Source organism: Carassius auratus, unplaced genomic scaffold (genome assembly GCF_003368295.1).
Source record: "Carassius auratus strain Wakin unplaced genomic scaffold, ASM336829v1 scaf_tig00019175, whole genome shotgun sequence".
Classification (NCBI taxonomy): domain Eukaryota; kingdom Metazoa; phylum Chordata; class Actinopteri; order Cypriniformes; family Cyprinidae; genus Carassius; species Carassius auratus.
This window is the reverse complement of record NW_020524931.1, coordinates 11,480-22,074: the sequence shown is the minus strand read 5'-3', so window position 1 is coordinate 22,074 and position 10,595 is coordinate 11,480.

Below are 10,595 nucleotides of genomic sequence, written 5' to 3'. Positions count from 1 at the left end.
AAACAGTCTAGATGGAACTTCGCTAAAGACTTTAAGCCCGAATCGGACGGCAATTGTATCTAATGGGGACCGCTGTAAAAAACAAACAAAAAAACATTTACATATCACCTCAGTGATAAAACTCATGGATTACGGCTGGCGATTATTATTATTATTATTGTTTTGTTGTTGTTTTTTAATTGTCGGATTAATGAATGACGACACAATTTTGATTGTCATATCTTTGCATAAACAAGTGTGAAATACATAATTACGTTGCTTTTTCCTAGCTCTTTTTTGCATTTAAATTCTGACTGTTGCATGAAATGATGCATGTGTTTTGTTGAGGGTATCGGTAAATTGCTTGAATGACGTTTTGCCAGTGACTGCTTGCATCATATTTGGTCACTCTCATTAATATATTTGCCCCGATTTGATCCATGCGAAATTTAAAATCTAAAGTTATTATATATTATTTTGTCGTCATTATTTTGTTTTAAGGAGTTAACATGGCTCTTACCAACCTTGACTGACATATTCTTTCCCATTAGTTTGACATTCAAAGTTTTGGCCGTTTTTTTTTTTTTCTTTTTTTTTTTTTTTTTTTTTTGGAGTGGGCGGGTTTTGTGAGCTTTTGGGATGGAAAACGTCCATAAAATCTGGTAAATTATGTGATCTTATTTTAAACGTCTCCGTAGCGGCTGGGCTGATAATTTACCAAGTATATTTATGTAGTATTATGAGTAGCGATATTGAATATATGATCGCTAACAGAGTTTCCAAGATTTAATTCAAACAGTAGCCTATATATACAAACTAAAAATAAATGGACCTAGAACTATAGACTTCAGAAGTAGGCTTAATTAAATATCACAACAGACAGCTCTCTTTTAACACAGACTTTTAAGAAGGGATGGTATTTGTTTCAAATGATAGAACAGGTAAGTGAATTTATATGATCTTGCTATAGGCTATGTGTGTATGTGTTTTCTTTACGTTTTCTGACTAAAAGCCACCAAAAAACCATTTTAAAGTGGTTAAGCAAATAATAATAATAACAATCGGCAATGATCCCCCAATACCATTAGTGTGCCTCCTCTATTTTAAAACCCTGTGAATATAATTTTTTTTTTTTTCAAAAAATCTTTATTGAAAGAAATCTATCAATACAAAATATTTCCAATATATACCAGAGGAAATGTCAGATGCACAAACAAGGTCTAACATATCATATATATAAAAACACACACACACGTTAAATTATAAATAAATAAATGTAAAAAACATCAGGATATTCTCAGTACTTTTGGTTTTTTAAGACAATTTAGGACACACATATTGCATTGTATGTAAACACGCCCCAATAACCTGATCCACAAACACTTTAGTTTTGTCCCACATAGAAAGCTGTTGAATTTCCGAGGGACATGGGGTATTTGATAAATTGCCCTTTTTTTCTTCCTCTGAGCATTTGAGCATCTGCAAATACAAAGAAACATCATTACCCATCTTGTGTTACACATGCATATGAACTGCATTCAGCTAAAACACTTCATTACCTCTAAGTTATCAATTAGACCTTGAATTTCGTTCTTAATTCTATCGCCATCGTTCTGGAATGTCACCTCACAGTTATAATACTCACAAAGTTTCTGTAAAACTACAGCCTGAGAAAAGAGCACATACATATCAGATACAGTACAGTGGCTTAGCATTTCCAATATATAGCTAAAAAGAACTGTCCAAAGTAAGATGTCAACGGTTAACTTACCACTCCACAGTCAGTTTCTGAAGAGACAGTACTGTTTAGAGTAAGTGGGAACTAAATATAGATATGGAATTAGCATTGGATTATAAACAAACCAAAAACAGTTGAATATTTATGCCACAAACGCACTTACATTTTCATTTATTAACAATTCTATTATCCTTCCAGCCTGCAGTCTTATATTTCTGCAGGTCTCTAGACTCCTTTCAGCTAAAGTGTGGTTCCCATGTGGTGCAAAAATACCAGATCTCACACACAGCAGCAGTGGAAGCGTGAAAATCATAGAACGCACTGTAAAACAAAACATATCGCGCTTGCTTAGAAAGCAGAAAACAAACTAATTCAGTCATGTACTTAATCTTATAAAGACTTACTTGTATTTTCTTTGTTGGTTTGACTAAGGTCTTCGCAAGTGGGGTTTTAGAGTTGGGTACTCTGGGTCTTCCTTTGTGCCACGACTTCTGCAAATGTTCCCAAATCTCCATCTTATATATCTAGAGGTCATTTCCTCTGTTACCATAAATTTCAGGCAGTGGCCTCATGTATGTGAATTTTTTGTGGGTGTGTGAAGGTTGATTGGATATGTTTCACCGCTACTGTTAGTTAGAATTTCTGAGTCCTCCTGTTATGATCACTGCTTATCACATCCTCTAGTAATGTTGTAAACAGGTTAATCGATGACCGCACATCTCTGGCACTGCATATTGTGGTAGATCATTTGGACGGTTAGTCAGATTTGATATGATTCTTGTTATTGAGTCTTCCCATGTTTTTCTAAGATACTAGATTCTTTGACCCATTTTGGGTGGTAAAAAAAATAAAAATACAGCAAGACATTCTACTTCAGATTCCTTTCAGATCTTTCCTCTTGTGCTTGAAGAAGCCCCATTAATATACCAACCTACTGAAGTACTGAAATCTGTTTTGTAACTTTGTAATACAGTGATAACCACCAAATGCAGGTAATGATGAGAAAAGTCACATGATGTACCACAGTCCATCACAAGCAGCTTTAAAAATAATAACATATATAGAACACCATCATGGTAACACACATGAAACTGAAATAATGCAATTAACATTCATTTAACAACATATAACATACAACAGGTATAACATACAACAATTATATACAAAACTGATAAGTCAAAAACTAAGAAGAAACAGTTATTTCAACAATAAAACGTCAAATTTGAAACGTTACACAGGGAATTCTGGTAAAGTCAATTTACATTTTTTTTCACTGTAAATTATAGTCTTTTTCAATTAAAAAAAAAGGTATACTACCATAAAATTACATGTAATGTCCAATACGTTTTTCCACCGTATATACGGTAGTAGGGGAATTTACCATTAAACATTTAACAGGTTTTTACTGTAGCATTTTTACAGTCTTTTACCGTTAAATTCATGGTCAAGTTTTACAGTTTACATTTGTACAATGAACTTTTATCTGAATACAATTATTCACTTTAGCACTGAAGTTCTTTTTCATGCCTTGGTTAGGCGACGTCACAAATTGATTATTGTAGTTCTCGTTTATTTGGTCTGCCTGAACAACAGCTTAATAAATAACAGTAAATTCAGAACACAACTGCTAAATTGCTACCCACTCACATAACTCCCATTATTTATATATATATATATATATATATATATATATATATATATATATATATATATATATATATATATAGTTCCTGTTCGCTATCGCATTCAATGTAAAATCTTGTTGCTTACCTATAAAGCACTCCATAGGCTCCTGTTTATCTTTTCAGTTGTACATTCTTTCATGTTCTTTGAGATCATGTCCTCAGCAGGCTTAGTGAAAGTTTTAAGTTGAGTTCTTTTGGTGGTAGGGCTTTTTAGCCCTATGGAATTCTTTCCAACTGCATATTCATTAGCTGGATTTTATTTCCCTTTTTATAACTCAGAATTAAACATCTGTTTAGAATTGCTTTTTTTATTTTACATTTTTTATTATTAAGAGTACAAAACATACGGGTGAACACAAAACACATAAAAGAGCAATTTAAAAGCAATTATAATAACAGCAATGAAAATAAACAGCAAAGACAATCTAATTAGTAGTAGTATTAAGGGGTGGGGGGGTACAATGGTGTTTCAGAGTTGTTCACAGTGTTAAAGAGATGGATGCTAAACATGGCCAAAGTAAAAAAAATAATCATTTAGAAGAATGACAGAATTTTTGTGCCGAAAATCTTGCTTCCGTTTTGGTACAAGTTTCGGCTGTTTTTTTTTATCGAGGATCTAATGACGTAAGAAAAGCGAGCCCGCACACACACATTGACCAGAGGAGAGCAAGACCGCACGCATCAACGCGCTTCAAAATTATCGGCAGCGCTGCATAGGATTTGTTCGAGAATGCCTCCAAATAAGTGCATTTTTGGATGTGGGGGAAAGTTTACCGTGTTCAGCTTCCATAAGAACCCAGCGTTACATGAACAGTGGATGCACTTTGTTTTTCCAGGGCAGCAACAGAGTGTATCAAGTGCGTTAGTGTGTTCTGGTCATTTGAGTGACAAATGTTTTAGAAACAAGGCCCAGGTCGATGCTGGATTTGAGCATCCTTTTCTATTACAACATGAAGCCATTCCTGTGATAAGACCTCATTCATGTAAGTACAATTGCATAAGATTTCTGTATTTTGTTGGAAATCAGCACATAAGTCAATATATGTTAATGGAAACAACACAAAACATCAGTATTATAGCTCAGCTCACAGCACGCCTCCAGGAGGCTTTTCCCTCAATGAATCGGAAAGCTGTATTTTTCTTTTATAAATATGATAAAACTAAACACTTTTTGGATATATGAAGGATGCAGTACTACTCTAGGTACTCAAGATTAACATGAGTTTAGGTGAAACTGTGTATGTTATGTACCATTTAAGTAGTAGGCCTACTGACATGCATAATAATAAAGATGTTGATGATAAAAGTAATAACTTGCGATGACAGCAACAGTAACACCAATGATAAATGTAATAATAATAATAATAATGTAATAATGACACATAACCAATACATACCACATGGATCCTAGCTTCTGTGTCAGTGTTCATGTCTTTTAAATAACTTTCAGTGATTTGATTAGTATGCTTGTGTTTTGTATATTTTGTACTGTTTTATATATTTTTTTCTTTTATAATGTACAGTGTCCTTGAGTGCCTAAAAATTAAAGATGTTATTATTATTATTAGAAATTTTTGCCTATATACAGTTAGGAGAGCTGATAGACTTTTTTTTATTATTAAACACTAGCTTTTGAACGATAAATCTAATTATTGTTTTATTTTGGATTTTCTGTAGTAGGCTACACACTAACCAGCTAACTTTTTTTTTTTTTCAAATGTGACTAAGGTAATCCGTTTTTTTTTTTTTTTTTTTCCGTAATGATGATATCAGAAGTAGTTCCCTCACAGGGATAGACAGAAGAGCCGCGAACTGTGACAGACTGATGTAACGTTAGTCCACGCCCCATTAATGTTGTTTGTTACGAAAACATTTTGCCTAACGCTCATAGTTTATGAATGAAGTACTTCGTCTGGCAGCGTTGCTGATCGTCCGCAATTTTGCGGTCTTATTTTACTTCCAGAGTCTTGCGGTCAAATATAGATGACAAAGAAGTGAAATCGAGGACTGATTCAGCGTGTTGCAACCAATGACTGTATGCTTACAACATTCATGACGCTATCTTTGACCAGTTGCCAACTCTAGCGAGACAAATGAGCAACCGCAGCTTCAAAAACAAGACCAATATTTTTTGATAATTTATTATCATCAATATTATTTATTATCAATGGTTTACTACCAATAAATGAGCCTGCAACATATTAAACTGAAACTACCCTTATCTGAAAACTGATATTGCATAAAATGTAAGCATCTGTTAATTAAAATTATAAAATAGATATATTGAAATATCTGAAGGCCTGACATTTTACCACGAGAGAATAATTAAAATACAGAATATATATAAAATTACAGTCCATACAGACACAAACAAGACTAATATGTTTATTTTATTTTATGACCCTAACAAACACATACTAGGATTTATTTAGATGTGGGGAAAAAAACCTTGCACACTTTATTGTTTAAGTGTCATGATACAATATACACTGTAAAATAATGTAATATATACTGTAAATGTAAAGGTGCTGGTCATATAATTAGAATATCTTAAAAAATTTGATTTATTTCACTATTTCCATTCAAAAAGTGAAACCTGTATATTATATTCATTGATTACACACAGACTGATATTTCAAATGTTTATTTCTTTTAGTTTTGTTGATTATTACTGACAACTAAGGAAAATCCTAAATTCAGTATCTCAGAAAATTAGAATATTGTGAAAAGGTTCAATATTGAAGACACCTGGTAATGGTTAGAGGGTTGGACTCCCAATCGAAGGGTTGTGGGTTCTAGTCTCGGGCCGGATGGAATTGTGGGTGGGGGGAGTGCATGAACAGCTCGCTCTCCACCTTCAATACCACGACTTAGGTGCCCTTGAGCAAGGCATCGAACCCCCAACTGCTCCCCGGGCGCCGCAGCATAAATGGCTGCCCACTGCTCTGGGTGTGTGCTCACAGTGTGTGTGTGTGTGTGCTCACAGTGTGTGTGTGTGTGTGTGCTCACAGTGTGTGTGTGTGTGTGTGTGTGTGTGTTCACTGCTCTGTGTGTGTGGATTTCGGATGGGTTAAATGCAGAGCACAAATTCTGAGTATGGGTCACCATACTTGGCTGAATGTCACTTCACTCACTTAAATTGTCTCTCAGTCTAGTTCTGTAGGCTACACAATCATGGGTAAGACTGCTGACTTGACAGTTGTCCAAAAGATGACCTTGCACAAGGGGGGCAAGCCACAAAAGGTCATTGCAAAAGAGGCTGGCTGTTTACAGAGCTCTGTGTCCAAGCACATTAATAGAGAGTCGAAGGGAAGGAAAAGATGTGATAGAAAAAAGTGTACAAGCAATAGGGATAACCGCACCCTGGAGAGGATTGTGAAACCTAACTTATTCAAAAAAATGTGGGGTAGATTCACAAAGAGTGGACTGCAGCTGGAGTCAGTGCTTCAAAAACCACTACACAAAGACGTATGCAAGACATGGGTTTCAGCTGTCGCATTCCCTGTATCAAGCCACTCTTGAACAACAGACAGCGTCAGAAGCATCTCGCTTCAAAAAGCACTGGACTGCTGCTGAGTTGTCCAAAGTTATGTTCTCTGATGAAAGTAAATTTAACATTTCCTTTGGATATCAAGGTCCCAGAGTCAGGAGGAAGAGAGGAGAGGCACACAGTCCACGTTTCTTGAGGTCCAGTGTAAAGTTTCCACAGTCAGTGATGGTTTGGGGTGCCATGTCATCTGCTGGTGTTGGTCACCTGTGTTTTCTGAGGTCCAAGGTCAACACAGCCGTATACCAGGAAGTTTTAGAGCACTTCATGCTTCCTGCTGCTGACCAACTTTATGGAGAAGAAGATTTCATTTTCCAACAGGACTTGGCATCTGCGCACAGTGCCAAAGCTACCAGTACCTGGTTTAAGGACCATGGTATCCCTGTTCTTAATTGGCCAGCAAACTCGCCTGACCTTAACCCCATAGAAAATCTATGGGGCATTGGGAAGAGGAAGATTCGATATGCCAGACCCAACAATGCAGAAGAATTGCTGCAGTAATTCAGGCAAAAGGAGACCAAACTAATTATTGAATGCTGTTGTCAGACACAGACGAGGACACAGAGGATTCAGTGATAAGGTAGTTTAATGTGAATCAGAGGTTTCAGACACAGGTGAATCTTGACACGTGGATAGAACGGTGACAACACAACTTCCCTTATGGTGAACGGTGATCCAGATGGTGCTCAGATGAAGACGATGGGGACAGGAAGACTGACGAGGATGAAGAGGGTTCAAGAGTTCAGGTAGGTTTAATAATGGCGTTCAGGCAAGTGAGGAGATCGGTGCAAGACCAGACGATGAGTGATGGTGACTGATGGCTTTATATGTGGTTCTGGTGATGATGCACAGGAGTTCAGAATTCGGGTGATTGGGGACGAGTGGGTGTGGCGTAAGTGTCCGATTCCGGGAGTGTAGAAGGTGTGGCTGTGACAGCTGTATATGCTCATACTTTAAATTTTTATATTTTTCAGTTGGCCAAGATTTCTAAAAATCCTTTCTTTGTATTGGTCTTAATTTATATTTTAATTTTCTGAGATACTGAATTTGGGATTTTCCTTAGTTGTCAGTTATAATCATAAAAATTAAAAGAAAAAACATTTGAAATATATCGGTCTGTGTGTAATGAATGACTATAATATACAAGTTTAAATTTTTGAATGGAATTAATGAAATAAATCAACTTTTTGATGATATTCTAATTATATGACCAGCACCTGTATATGCTTTTTGAAGTGGTTCATTGTATGTCTTCATGGCTATAATGGAAAATACATAAAAAAAGAGAGACATGATTGCATTTAATTTTTCCAAGTTTTTTTTATTTATTTTTTTTATTATCATTCTGAAGGCTCTGTGTTATTAATCAGAATCAGAAAGAGCTTTATTGCCAAGTATGCTTACGCATACAAGGAATTTGGTTTAGTGACATAAACTTCCAGTACACAGAGACAACAACACACAGAGAGAAAAAAAAAGGGGAGATTTACAAATTGGCAAATAAATACGTGTATAAACAATTGTGCTTTAAATTATAATGGAATAGGATGGAACGATTGAAAAATATTTCAATCGTTAAAATGCCAGGTTTTAATTGATCATAGGATGTCAATGTTTAAAGCTGACTTAATACATAATCCAACACACACACAGGTTAACAAATGTTTAATGAAGTGATCCAATTTTGAATTAGAACAAACTGAAATAAAGCTCTTTAAATAAAAAAAATGGTGTACCCATTTCTGTGACGTGCCTATTTCATAACGTTTTAGGTCTGGATTCTCTTTGTTGACTTCTGAGGAAAAATTAAAATGATTAGAAATGTGGTCAGCAGTCTGACTTCTTAGCAGTCTCTTTTAGAGTAGCTCTGTAAAGATAAACCCCACAAAGCTTACTGTGAGGACTGGACATTTTTAAATTTTCTTACTTTTTCCTGAAATCACCCATCTCATATATGACAACTAATAATAATCTATTTAATAAAAGGGTTAAAAATATTTTATAAAGTCTACAGGTGCTTGTCAATAGATTAGAATGTCAAGGAAAAGTAAATTTATTTCAGTAATTAAACTCAAATTGTGAAACTCATGTATTAAATAAAATCAATGCACACAGACTGAAGTAGTTTAAGCCTTTGGTTCTTTTAATTGTGATGATTTTGAATATTAGAATTATTATATTAGAATATGATGACATGCCAATCAGCTCAAAACACTTGAAAAGGTTTCCTGAGCCTTCAGTATAATGGTGAGTGATGTCAGAAAAAGAAAGAAAGAAAACATACCTTGGTTTACAATATCCCTCCCTGCTGAAAGACGCCCACTAGCTCTTCTGATTTGGCCCAAACTTTGATCTCTGAACAGTGCCCGCCGTTTCCTCTACAGATCACAGACATGTGCCGTAAAAGGGAGAGTGCACAAAACTTGTCATTTGCAAGCGAAAAACAGCTTTGAGACTCATAGCAGCAGATTCAAGCCGTTGTCGTTATACACTTGTGTTTGTGATAGAAAAAGCACCCAAAAAAAAAAAAAAAAAAAAAGAAATATATATATATATATATATATATATATATATGTGTGTGTGTGTGTGTGTGTGTGTGTGTGTGTGTGTGTGTGTGTGTGTGTGTGTGTGTGTGTGTGTAAGAAAACATTCTGCAAGTTTGCAAATACCATTTCAAGAATTCACATTCTGATTTGCGGATGTACAAAATTTGTCTGTGACTTCACACTTTATATGCAGTTTGTGGATGTGTTTTGCACCATATTCATTGCAGCAATACTAGCACAACATGTGAGCATACCAGTTTCTTGATTTGTGACTCGTATGGGATTTGTGCATCTGCAGTGGAGTACAAGTTTGAAACTTTTGTCTGTGACTTCAAATTTACTGGTACACATTTTTGGCTATTCTCTACAACTACAAATTCCACTGTCAAAGACGGTTAGTTGTTTTGCAACAAAAATATCTTCATACTATTGGCCTTACTATGAGCAGACTGAGGGTGCTCATAGTAGGCTATATTCATTGGAGAATACAGTGGACATAAATGAAAATAAAAAGTTGCTTGTCAGGTTTCAATAACAAGCAACCATATGTTTCAAAATAAGACTAAAAAACGCAGCACGCGACCCAGGATTTTTTTCACACAACTTTACAAAACAAAACAAAAAATTATAATAATAACATAGAGAAGCCCAAAGTCGTGTATAATACGAGGATTTGGTAACTCTTTGACAGTAGCTCGCCTGCTTTGAATTTTTATTTTAATTTTTTTTCCGATTTTTCAGTACATCAAGCTAACGTTACTTTAGCCGTGAAGCGCAGGTCGTTAGAAGTTTTTGTAGTGTTAGCCTGATAATATTTTCAAGACCCAGCCAAGGTCCATTCACTTGGAGATTTCTCTCGCCACATGTCGTTAAACATTAATTATACGTATGTATTTTGCAGTATTAAAATAGTAAACCTCATTTGGGAGGAAAAACCCCTCTCTGCAGCCAGGTAAGGCAAGTTTCTTCGCTTATGACCACATGAGGGCGCCGCTGTTACTGTGAATGATCTCCCAGGCCTCGGCACTCACAATCCAGTCGCGTGCGCTCTTTGGGAAACATCCATAAAATTGAGTTTGGTTTGGAAAGGTGGGGAGGAG